The sequence below is a fragment of the Malurus melanocephalus genome, unplaced genomic scaffold (genome assembly GCF_030028575.1).
Source record: "Malurus melanocephalus ecotype Western Australia unplaced genomic scaffold, MMel_1.1 scaffold_6, whole genome shotgun sequence".
NCBI classification, from domain to species: Eukaryota; Metazoa; Chordata; class Aves; order Passeriformes; family Maluridae; genus Malurus; species Malurus melanocephalus.
Genome location: NW_026623238.1, coordinates 1,167,995 through 1,181,411, shown reverse-complemented (window position 1 = coordinate 1,181,411; position 13,417 = coordinate 1,167,995). Strand labels below are relative to the sequence as shown.

At 38.7% G+C, this 13,417-nt stretch overlaps 1 long non-coding RNA gene across 5 annotated transcripts in view; it reads right to left on the bottom strand.

Annotated features, from left to right (window-relative positions):
• Window positions 1-13,417, bottom strand: part of LOC130576744 (uncharacterized) — a 210,895-nt gene that overhangs the window by 36,574 nt on the left and 160,904 nt on the right. The gene's annotated exons all lie outside the window — the stretch shown is intronic.

The window sequence follows — 13,417 nt, the reverse complement described above, 5'->3', positions numbered from 1 at the left end:
AAGGCTGGGAGTGAAATGTCCACTAAAAGCGTAAACACCGGACGCCACACAGGCGCACGCACACACACACACACACACACACACGTACATTTTTAGCACATTTTGCTCGCTGCTGTAATGAAAAGAGGTAAGGAAAGCCTACTCTGCTGTGGGAAGCAGAGAATATAATGACATAGCAAGTTAATAGGAATGTTATGTGCATGAAAAAATAGGCAAATAAAACAGAATTGGGATATGGCACAAGCCAAAATATTCATAATTTAACTGAACATGTTGTTCCAATAAATCCTTTCCTCAATGTATCAAAGACATTTGTAATTATAGAAGATGTAGAAGATATTCCAAATAATGCTAGCGTAGGGGTTACAGATTCCCTTTCCTTGTACAGAATCTCCAAGAGAGAAGACAAATTTCAGGAAAGTAAAATATTATGGTTAAAAATTAAAACCATTTCCCTTTCATATGCTCTGCACAAAGTGTTTTTGCAGCTTTTCTTCCACAAATATCAGAGCAGTAAAAGATTAGGGGAATGGTTAGATTTTGTTTCCTTTTTTTTTTTTTAAACAGGATTTTTAAAACATGATTTAAAAAACAATTAATGTGGRAAAGGAACGATAATCAGGAGCCCTTGAATTCTAATTTTGGATATAGAMATCCTGTGTTGGGCATTTCAATTGAACACACAAGCAAATATTATGATTCAGTTGCAAAAGGTAGAATGCCTCTGTGGAAAAGCAAAGGACTGCCTGCCCAAGTAGATCTTCTCTATTTATCGGACCTATTATGAAAAGGTAATTATTTGTTAAGAACACAGCCTCCATTTGTAACTGTATGGCACACATGAGGAACAAATGCCTCACAATTACAGATAGAGAAAAGGCACCTTTCAGCACAGCGGTGAAAATACAACATACCATAACCATGATGCTGACTAATATCTCCATATTTAAAATTCTCACCAGCCAGTTCAAGGTGAAATGCCAAATCCCAGCTTTGACACAGCAAAGCCCTCTCTGATTCCTACCACTGATGGTATTCCTGGCTTCATTTCTTCTTTCAAAACAGACTACAAGTTACTGAGACTGAGCAGGGTTGATGAGGCAGTTAACAAAGTAACTCCATGATATAAATATAATATACCTACAATAAAGCAAGTAAGTGACCCTACAAACATAGAAAATTCTCCAAATACCAAATACAGTGAAGAACCCTAGTTCCTCTTTTCCATGACAGCCCCGTTTCAAAGACATTTAAATATTTAACCAAAACCCCTGTTCTTTGCAGAGGTAGGGCCTCAGAAGTGTTAGAGGTGTGGAGGAGCAGCAGCAGAGATGGGTTCAGCGGTGGCTGCAGCCACACGTGTTTGGCTCCGAGATGTGTATCTGCCCAATGCTCCGAGTGCGGCTGTCCCCCCGTGAGCAGCAGCTGGTGGTCAGCCTCCAGAACCACRCACAGAAAACAGCACACACAAACCCTGCTGTTCAGTGTTACRGCCACTATCTGGGGTAAACTGAACATCCTCTCTCACCAACCACAAAGGYCTGGAGAAACGCTTTTATTGTATTGTTATTGTTGCTTTCTTCTAAGATGGCCGCAGCTGTCACAGGAAAAATGGATCCTGAGAGCAACCAAGATCAGCAATTTGCGTGTGTGTTTGATGCTGCTTCAAAATCTGATTAAATATCCAGTGTTTGACACCATTGAAACACTTGCAACTGAAAAGTGGCCTGCAGGTCTTCACTCACCCAGTGAACATAGGCAGCTGCACACCAGAAGGACACGCATTTCTCATTAGTCACAATTTTGCCCATAAACCTCAAGAAATGGAGCCATCTCAGGAAACCAGAGCTTAGTTCACACTCTACCTCTATTAAGCCCCTGGCCTCTTTGCCAAGCTGGTGGAAAGTGCCTAGAGTGGCTGATTGCCCAGATTTGGGCTGAGAGTCCCAATTTATCACCTCTAATCCAATAAATAATTAACATATTCAACCAGAGGAGTTAGTTCTGGTTCTTCTCACTCTTATTTCTACATGAGTCTACTGRTGTTTCAGGTATTTAGTCACACTTTCTTGTCTATAAAATATGCTGTGGAAATTTAAGTAGTACTCAGGCAAAAATAGTGTAAAGATTGGCTAGCAGCTTGTAATTAGGAACATTTCATTCGTCTCAGCTTACTTAGAAATGATTTACACTTGCCTCAAAATGYTGAGCAAACCTGAAGCACATGCTCGCAAAATTCTCAAGTTCCTTTTGGAGATCTCCCTGTAACTGACAAATCCAGCTTCTTTCCAAAAGCACCAGAATTTGATGTCTACCAACAGAATTATGTCTATCTGCTTTGCAGAACTGCTGTAAGCCAGCATCCAGTATTTAAAGAGCCACCAAGCAAATTACAGGACCATTGGATTTACTACATCTCAGTAAGGGCTGGTACTACACTGGAACTGACATATTTGGCTTATATATGATGAAAATTCTTACAATGATAACAACCTTGAGAAAAGTTTTCAAGAACTAGAAGAGCTGAGGATCTGGACTGTCATATTTGTCAAAAAATTGTTTAAWAAATGTCACTGGCTCTCCATTTATTCACTACACKTTTACTCTAGGTATGMTTGAGCAAAAGCAAGGCCAATTCYAGCCCAAGCAGATCTAACACCTTTAAAAGGAAACCTTCACATTGACATTCTCATATTAAACYTTCCAATCAGTCTTACAGAAACCCTATTTTTAATGCTTTTTCATGYGGAAATGAATGACTTGCTGTTCTTTTGTGTGATAATTTAGCTAAGCAACAATTATTACTTTGTGTCCTCAGCTGTGGAAAGGACAGAGTTGAGTTACTTCAGTTCGTTCCCTTTCCTCTCTTTGCAATTATAAATTATATATTTTTTGTCTTTATAAGAAGTTTGCAACCTGAAATAAATCAAAACTCATCTGAGTATTTACCTCACCTAAATATTACTATAGAAATTCAGTTTCCAATCTCAAACACAGATAAAACTTTGCACTCTTTGAAATTGTTTATGTTTTTCAAATCCAGACCAAATTCTGCCCTTCAGCTTCTTAGAGATATCTGTACATAATAGTTAAGAACAAAAAATGAACAGAACAAACTGSTGTATAAAGGAGAGATACTGCGTACAAAAAGTAAAATCTTTGTTCATAATATCCTTTTATTCAAGAACTGTGATTTTATAAAGTTCTTAGAGCTTCTAGATAAATTAAATCATGGATTAATAAAAATTATACAAGATTTCTTTTCAGCAATAGATTAGTATATTATTAAGTCACACATATTATGTTCTCACTGTTTATTACAGTGGTGAGCCCAGTAGCACTGGCACAGCTAACGCCGCTGCAAAAATTCGAAGCCTGGTGAAGCCTTCCCACGTACAAATCACACTAATCACTTCTTAGAAGCAGATTACCCTCAAATGAGAAAATGTGAAGAAATTGCACCAACTGCAGCAAACAAAAAACCCACTAGTTATTTAAAGAAAATTGCACACAGCAATGTTGCCAAGATGTTACAGTGTCTCCATCACAGCTGGAGGTGGATGGCTTCTGTAGGCTTGGACAATTCACATTTCAAATTCTTTTCCCACTGCCCACATGTTCAATTTTATTCAACAGCAAGCCCTATTTCTCCCTTATTTACCTTGTAAAGCAAAGCCTACATTGGTGGGAATGAACACCAAAGTGACACTTAGAAAAAGCAACATCATTTGAACAGCTGTAGACAGTCTGTTATTTATCAGAAATTTTAACAAAGGCCAAAGGAAAAAAGCAGCAGTTCAGCAGAGAGCGAGTCCTGCCCTAGCACAGCTGTTACACAAGATGCGAAAATTTCAAAATGAGAAAGTAAACACCACTCTATATTCTAGAAAAGAGGGAAGAGATGTTTCTTCCCAGTCCTTGGAAATAGCAAACTTAACACTAATGAAATGCAAACATCCCCCCACCCCCCGAACACAAAAGCTGGGATCCAGTTGTGATTCTTTCCTTGTAGGATTACTTTGCCCACACTACCCACAGGGTAAAAAGCTGCAGATGCTGGACAGACCCCCAGCAGCAATAAACCAGGACTGCTTCACTGATGTTCATGTTCACTGCTCTGAYGGGCTGCTGGACAGGCACAGAGCTCACAGCCAGGCTGTGCCGACAGATCACAACTCGGTGTACTGCAGCTCGGGAAAACACAGGGGTAAACTCTGCCTCCACTAACCAGACTGGTTAAAAGCAGTGCAGAGAAATTCTTTTTAGGGTCATTTCAACAGTTCTTTTATTGAGGGCAGGAACTGATGCTGCTGTGATATTAGTGTTAGGAGTTCAAAACCGTCCCCAGCCTGCAGACGGAGACAAACTGACGGCAGCTTTAGCATGAGAGTTTGATTTGGCTGCTCTGTCATTTACAGGCTCTCACTCCTCAGTGCTGTCATTTACAGCTAAGATGGCAAATATACAGAAAAAAAAAATAACAAAACCTCCCTCACAGCAAAAGCCAAGCACAGCACAGCTTTGCATCAATAGTGCAGGCACTATACAGGCCTGCACTATTGGAATCTGACATACAAAACAGCCCAACATGGAGAAGTGTGGTCCTCAAAACACACACCAAATACCAGCGAGGTGAAGAGTGCTCCACTGCTCACCCACCTGGATGCAGGGCTGAACCTAACACATACAGACTATGGAGGGTGAGCAGTACATGGACAGAGGCAAAAGCAAAATGTCCCACCATCTGTGCATTGGTTCTCTTCTCAGGGTCCTATCAGCACCTGTCACAATCTTTCCTTGTAGCTGGTTCCTAAAAATTAGAATGGGCCAGTTTTCCMAAGATAAAACATACACCTGGAAAGCTGTTCTGAATGACACACCCTGATTTAGCAAAGGCAACACCTCAGGTTGRCAGAGGATGCTAAGAAGTGGAAAGAGGAGTTGCTGTTTTCTAACAAAGACATTTGCCTTCTTTATGCCCTGATCTCTGTAAAGAGAGGTTTGGAGCATCAGCATCTTCCAAACAGTGCRTGTGGAGGTCAGGTGCCTGACCTAAGGCCAAAAAATCCTGCTGTGGGAGGCAGACACCATATCTCCACTGAAAAGGATGATGTGCAGGTCTAAGTCTGCCCTATTTCAGATCTCAGACACCAACAGCCTCCAGAGACAGAGATGGCCAAGATCCATGTCAGGCACATCTCCAACTAAGTGATCCCTCAGCCAGGGTGGTGCTGGCCACCCCTGCAGTGCCCAGGGTCCACATGCCTCCAAAGGCACCACAGAGCAAACCAGCCACTAACGCAGGAAATAAGAGATACAAGGGTGGCAGGGCAGTTATTTCTTTCTTTAATTGTGCTATTGGCAGTTTTCTTCTCTTCTTGTTGTTATGTCTGGGGAAATCAGGGAAACGAGGTCTGGCCATCTGGGCATCTCTAAGAGCAGCTGTGTTGTGCAGACACCTGTGCCTCRCAGGGCTGACACCAAAAACCAGGCATGAAGCAGGCTCTGGGTTTCTGAGCATCACTGATACACTTTGAATATTTTTAATACAAAACAAAAGGCAGCACACCATGGGGAAAACTGTATTTGAGGCATCTAGAAGTCAGATACAGGTTTGGATAGTAAACCTTAATCTACCATCCTTTGAATGTCTGAATCACTGGTTCAGGGGTATTCTGGGCTAAGCTCTATCCATCTCCCTTGTTGGATTAACTTCATTTTGTGTAATCACTTATTAACTGGGAAGGGAATCCCAATTGTTATYTTCCATCTACCATGGAGTTCTTCACTATACAAAGTCCATATTTATCTCCCTGATTGTTAAACAAAAATTTCCATTCAAGAAAGCGAGAGGCTAATGACAATAAGGCGCAGAGGTCACCAGAAAACTACACTCCTCACCCATTTCTAAGCACTGGGCTGTTGGTCAGTCTGGGGCACAGGCTGGGGTAAGTGACCAGAAACTCATCACAGTTAATGCATCCTGGGGTTTCAGCAATCTGACATTTGACAGTGAAAAACTGTGTAGTCAGAATTCTCGCTGACCATCGTTCCCTTGACTCCATCCTGCAGCTATTTCCCCTGGTTATTCAGTGAGCAGCAATCTGCTGCAGTGCTCTGAATGCTCTGTGCCTTATATCATACCCCAAAGGTCCAAAGCAATACGCCAAAGAAATAACATTCGAGCTGTGCTTAGTTATAACAACATGGACAATAAAAAACCCCTCAATCTTCCAGTTACAAATAGAAAATGAGAAACTTTGGAATTTTTAACAATTCACTTGCAATATTTTCCTTTTTAAAACAAATATTCACATTTCTAGGAATTACTGACTACAGTATTTGGAGCCCATTTTTGCTGTGTCTAGGGAAGGATAAGGAAAACATGATGCACAAACCAGGAAAACTGTAGAAAAAATATTGGCTGCCAAGTCTGTGCTCCTGAAGACAACCAAGGACAACATTTAACCAGAAACTGGTTTAAACATTCAGCTGTCGGTATTTCCCTTAAGCACTGGAGCCTCTCAGTCTGCAGATAAAATCCTGATTCATACAACTGCATATGTTAAATAAGTGTATGGATCAACCCAATTTTTTCAGAAAATTCTATGAGAAACGACCATTCAAAAACTGATGTGCATGCAAATTAATATATATATATATATTTATTTATTTATTTATTTATTTCATACAATGCATGACTTTATATACTTCATTTCACTTTCAGAGTAAAATCTAATTGTTATTAGGAGAGCAGGATCAGTGTCTACACATTAGCAGGTGTTTACAGAACATGCCTGTATGAACCACGATAGGTTAAAACCCATTTATACTGCTCAATCCACAGCAACATTTCCACACACAACCTCACATGTGTTTYAGCTTTGAAATTTAAAGCACATTAGCTCAGTGCTAACTTAGGAACATCAATGTCTTTATCTGGAATAAGCTGAAACACTTTTCATTTTTTCCATCAGCAGTTCACTAGAGATTTAACATGTATTTTCATGTTCATAAATTATACCAATTGAAATATAAAAGCTGCAAAATGTAAGAGGGGAAAACAAAGACAGTAAAAATAATTTGAAAGAGGTTTGGTTTTTTTCAAAAATCATATCAAAATAGTTCATAAGAACTTATGTAACCCTCTCACTCAAATTTAACAGTCTTCAGTGGCACTTGAACAAATGTGTCTTCTGAACAAATTTTGTTTAGCAGAAAATATAGCCTGTTTCTCTGCTAAAATAACTCCTAGTTTTTCTTTTCAAAGGACCCTCCTATTGCTGGTAGGTAACTCTGCCATATTTATATAAATATATGCTACTTCATACAGTTTCCATAGCAGAAAAGCTATGTATATATTTTCACTCTCATACAATATACTGACAAAATTCTAGGATTCAGTACTATTATTTTATAGAATTTAAAACAGAGGACAGAAAAAAAAAAAAAAAAAGTTGTCTCTTTTGTGAAATCTAAAATCTTAATTTTAGCTAAGATATAACTCAGAAAAATTAACGGAATAGATGAGGCTACAGCAACACCTTCACAAGTCTTCCAGTTCAGGAAAAGGAAAAACAAATGCCATTGTCCAGCTTACTTTAAATTGACAAATAGTAGGGGGCACAGGGGTTCTGAGCCAAATCCTATCTAAGGCAGCAGAAAGATATGTAATGGCTACATTGGTGCTTTGGATCAGAACTAATATTTCTATCCAATTGAAGCTAAAGTTATAAAGCAACTTAGCTCACTCTGTTAAACACAATGAATCTTACATTTTGCAAATGCCTGATGAATGCCTTTGAAYAAGCAAATGCTCTGAATAAGGTGAGTTTGAGGAAGACATTTAAATGAGTAGCAATAACTTTTCCTTAAAGAGCAAATTATTGATGTGAAATCCCTCAGGTGTTCATTGCTGGAGACTTGCACTGCACACTGTGGGAGTGCCCTGCTCCCATACCATCCACCAGCATCTCCTGTCCACCTCTGTCAAAAACAGGACACCAAGCTGGGCAACTTTGCCTAAAATGGCCTTTTAACCTTCTTATGCACTATACAGATATTTTCTTTGCAAAATGTCTTCCCTTTCCCCTCATACTCCYCACACTCCCAGAGTTACAGCATCCACAGTCATCACTCCACAAATTCTATTTTCAAAACTTTGCCATTTTAAATCACTGTCAAATTAAAACCAGGCTCACAAGATGTCATAGCAAAAAGCAAGTGGCTTAAACTTATTTCCTCTGATAAYGGGTAGTGCAGGGCTCTCCATACCTCACATTTTGCTAGAGCATCTTTCAGATGCATTAGCAGAAGATTACACAGTCCTTCTTGATTATCTCAGACCTTAAATTTATTATGCCCCTATCACACACAACTATCATAGTAAACTGCAGGTTTGTAATTGCYCTCAGTGGGAGAAGGTTSAAGCCCTTTATTTCTTCCTCAGAAGGATATTGGGCCTGATCCAATTCAGGCCAGACTCATACTGTTCTCTTCTCTAAAAATCTATTTCCTTTTTTTTAGATTAATTCAAGCTACAAGATACCATCTTTCTCTCTGGCCCTTGACCTTCTAGATAACCCTTCTTTACACAAGAAAATTATGTGCAGGAGAATATAATATTAATTAAAAGGCAGCATACCTTTGATTTACTATCAAATAAAAAATGACAATATCACTGAAGTAAAAAATATTGACTACAGTTCATCATATAGACAGCAAGTAAAATCAAAGTGTAGCTGTGAGCCAGTATTAACAACATAAGCATATTCCCCTGTGACGCAGATGCAGTCACTCAGTTGTTTTATCACTTGAATGCAGGGGTGGGATCCTTGCCCCGAATGAAAACGAGCAGTTTTCATTTGCCCCAGAATCCCCCTGAGGTTCTGCCAACCAGCTGAGAAGGAAAAGAGCCACTCACTCTGGGTGACCCTACTGMATGAATAACAAGACACTCACCCCTCAGCCCTACACACACCTACAAACCACCTGTGATTGTACTCTGGTGACTGTGAGTCTGGGTGTTCTCCTAATGCAAGAGGTGTTTGTCTTTCCAGTCACTTGTTCACCGTGAAAATGCAAACTTTGATGCCTTTCTTTTTCAAGGCACCTGAGAAATATTGTTCGTTATGAATTAATATGCATATGAAAAATAAATGCAGGTCAAAGATTTTGTAGGAGACCAAAATAAATAAGAGTGTTTGCAGGGGAAGGTGGCAATTTTATTCCAGCTTGATAGTGTTTCCAGGAATTCAGAGTTTAACTGTAGCTCAACAGGGYAAACAGCACATAAGCTTGGCTGTCACACATTTGGAGTCTACAAAAGTTACCCCTCCTGAAAGATTCACCCACTGTTCAAGCTCCTCTGCTTGAGAATCTTCCACAAAAAAATTTGTTTCCAAACAGGAAAATCAATAGAGTTCCTCRTTGGACAGAAAGATGCTATAATCAGGTTCAGAAAGTGATTAACATGGAAAAGATTGCTGATTTAGGAATTGACATTAGTGACAAGTCCCCTAGCATTTAATTTTGTTCATAATCTGCACCACAAAGACAACTACTCTTCCCAGAGCCTCACTATTGAGTTAAAACAAGAAAATTACTAAAACCAGCTTACAATATTTGCCAATTCCAGCTACTGGTTTTGTCTTCTGTTTAAATGCRATTCATTTCTCCTTTACTACATTTTCAGGAGAAAACAATAGACTCTACAAAACTTAGATTTGGGACCAACTCTATTTTTAGAAATATTTAAATGCTGAGGGCTTTTAGATAAGGAATTCTCATTTAATGAAGGATTATAAAATAGCAAAATGGTCAGGTGTCTATATTTTATAAAGCAACTAAGCAAGCTAAGCTGGAAGATGAATATTGAAATGCCTAACTTTAACTGGTGAGTTTAAATGCTTAACAGTCAAAATCCAATTGCATGATATATAGCACTATTGAGCAAAGTTAATATTCTCTGGATGTATGTCACAATTATGTGTTTTCATAGCCTAAAATGTTTTTATTTCATAGATGTGTCRTTTTAGTACTAAATTACCTGTGTTACATACTTATGTAATGTAGGATTAATTTCAATATATGTACAATGTTATGCTTATGTTACTAGAACATACTGTCAATTGTAATTGAAATTCAGCATTTTTTTCTGCTTCAGAGTACAAATCAATCATTGCTTTCTCTCAGTCTCCAGTCTGCTGCATAATAAAATACCCTTAAGACTCCATACATTGTTGCCTCATAAGGCAAGTGTTATAATATTTTGGCTTCTATGTATTGGTGACATACCTGAGTTTCTATATTGAAGAACTTCTACATCAGCAATGCACTGAAATATGGACAATTTATGTGCTGAACTGTCAGAGACTCTCTGGGAAGGCAAAGCTCAGCAATGGTGCTGTGGCACAACACAAGATCCAAACCAAGGATGTTTGTGAAACGGCTTTCATTGAGCCGAGGAGGTTTTATGAGACTTCAGCACAGTAAAGCATTATTATGGCAGGACTATTAGGGCAGCTCACTGTTTACCCAGCACAATCCTATTTCTGGTGTATGCAAAAAAAAAAAAAAAGTGTGAAAATAAAGACTACTTGGGCTACAAATACAAAATCTATTATCCCCAGAAATGCAGGGATTTTCACTGTTTCCTATAACAACCTTGTCACACTTTTTAAGAATTGTCATAATAAGGAAACAGTTACAGCATTGATTTACTTAAAACTTTGCTACTGAGAACAGTCCAATTTACAAATTGCCAATTAGTCATGTTCAAGTAGTTACTACKACAAATTTGCTGGAATAAATAAGTAAAATAACAACTGCTTTGATTTTTTTTTTCGTTTTTAATCTACTGGAACTTGACCTTTGGGAAATTGAGATTTTAAAAACGCTCTACATGCTGATTTAAAATATGGAACCTGGAATTTGCCCAAAATTATGATATCCTCATAAAAAGGCAGGCTGGTCAAATTTGTTAGTATAAAGCATAGACATCCAGGCTTTAAAGACCCATGTGCTGAGAGAGTCTCACATTGACATGGCTTTAAAGGTCACATACATCCTCTGCCTCAATTGAACCCCAAGGGATGCTGTGGCTAAGCACACAAGATGTTCAGATACTACAATCAGGTTTAAATGGGCATATGGCAGAAGAAATCTGTTCCCATAGGAGGAGGAAAAGGAGAAGTAATATCACAAGTGAAATTAAGAAAAATCAGGATGACAGCATATTACTAAACTAATAGAAAGGGTGATACAAAAGGGAGGAGGTTGAGCTGCAGAGAGACRCTGGAAATTAAGAAGGTAATTCTGGGAGCATGGCAATGCACTCTGTTTTTGCTGACCTTCAGCTGAAGGAAAATGTCATTCCTTTTGATTCATCTGGATTTTGGKATATTTCATATTTATAATGTTTTCAGTACAAAGCAATCTAATCTCACAAAAAAAAAGAGCTTGGTTTGAAATCTTAGTAAATGAGGCAGTTCATACAGGATAAAGAAGGAAATCAGGGAGCAAGGAACTATGTCTTTTCTATCTGTTTAAAGGCAAACTGCTTTGATACAGTGGCATCTAGACTTCAGAATCCTTCAGACACTACTGCCTCTATTCGGCAGACCTCACTTACAGAGCAGAGCTCAACCTTGGTGAAAACTTTGCACCCAAATCTGTCTATGATACCTTCTTCTTGAGTTTCCTTTCTTGAGCTAATAAGACAGAATTCAGCCTTGGAAAGAATGAACATTTTGTGAAATAGTTTTTCTTCCTCTGTGTCTGTGCCTATCTCTAAACTTGAAGCTGCAAATGCAGAAAGGCTCATTTGCCTTCCAAATTACATTTCTGGACAGCACTTAGTTCTGCAGTATCAGTAAAAGTGTAAGGGGCAGGTCTGTGGCCACTGCTTTGCTATGGGCATAGGCATGCAATGCATCATACTCATTTTTCCTTTAAGAAATATTATAGAAAAAAAAAAAAAAAAAAAAAAAAAAAAAAAAAAAAAAAAAAAAAAAAAAAAAAAAAAAAAAAAAAAAAAAAACCACCCTTTCACTGTCCCTTTACCATCATGCATATTTTTAAAAATCCATAAAGCATGAAAAAATTGCAAGACCTTCTATTTAAAAAACTCCTCAGGTCTGCAAAGTCCTTTCTCCACCTGCCTGGAACAAAAATCACTTTGGGGAAGTCATTTCCACATGGACATATGACAAATGATGCAAAAATTCTCTTCTGACACCTTCTCTATTGTATCCAAACAAGGCAAGGAGCATTTGGTAGCCCCCACCAGTCTGGGAGTTGGTGCTGCTGGAGCTGGATACAGCATGGAAGGAAGGCAATCCAAAAGAGGTGCAACCAGGAGACTGAGGAGGAGAAGCAAAAACCTCTGGGACCTGGCCCCCAGTTCAAGGTCTCATTCAGATGAGGTCTCCTCCCAAACACAGTGCAGATGGCAAGTGCCTTTGTGGTGACTGGGAAGGGCTGGATTGGGTCCTTTTTTTCCAAGTTTCAATTTTTTGTGGCTCATTTGTTTCCTTTGTGTTGCTTACCTGCACGTAACAATATTTTAATTAACGTAGTATCCATATACAACTTTGACTGAATCTTAATGAAGGGTTTTTTTGTTGGTAGTTTGGGGTTGGGTTTTGTTGTTTTGCTTTGGGTTTTTTTGGTCTGGTATTTTTCATTTATAGTTAAAATATCTAATTACCAAGGAAACTATAATGAAATCCACTAAATGTGAAACAACAAACAGAAATTCCAATTAGCAGGGGGACTGATAAAAGAATTTACATTTCCAAAGCTGTAGCCAGATACTTTTTCTTATTATGTTACCTGTTATTCATTTCATGCTATCAAAGTTCCTTTGCACAACAGAGAAGCATTTATAAATTCCAGCCATGATTGCTTCCCCAGATAAGCATCATGTGAGGGAGGGAAGGAGTCAGCAGCACAAAAGAAACCTAGGAAGTTTCAATGAGAGTTTGCAGTGACAAAATTAGGAGGTTTTTGTCCCTTTCTGTTTTTCCTACCTGCCTAAATCCCATGTACCTGTTTCACCCATGGGAGCATACTTAAATCCTTCMGATATTTTTGCAAATTTTGACTGTAGAGCCAGTAAAAAATAACAGCTCCTAAGACTACTGTAAAACACTTCACCTGCACACAGGAAAAATTATGTCAGAAGACATCTGACTACTGCTGGTTTCATTGATTTTCTCCCAAGAAGACTAATCATCTACTACAATGTCACTCCACAGCACTCGGCTGAGAAGCTGCACCTCAGCTTTTGTTTACGGACTTTTTTAATTACCAAGCATATCTCCCACAAATGAAGGAACTATTATGCACAGAGCAACGGCACAGTCACCATCAYTGCATTCAGGCAGACTCCACAAATGATTAGCAAATGATTAGC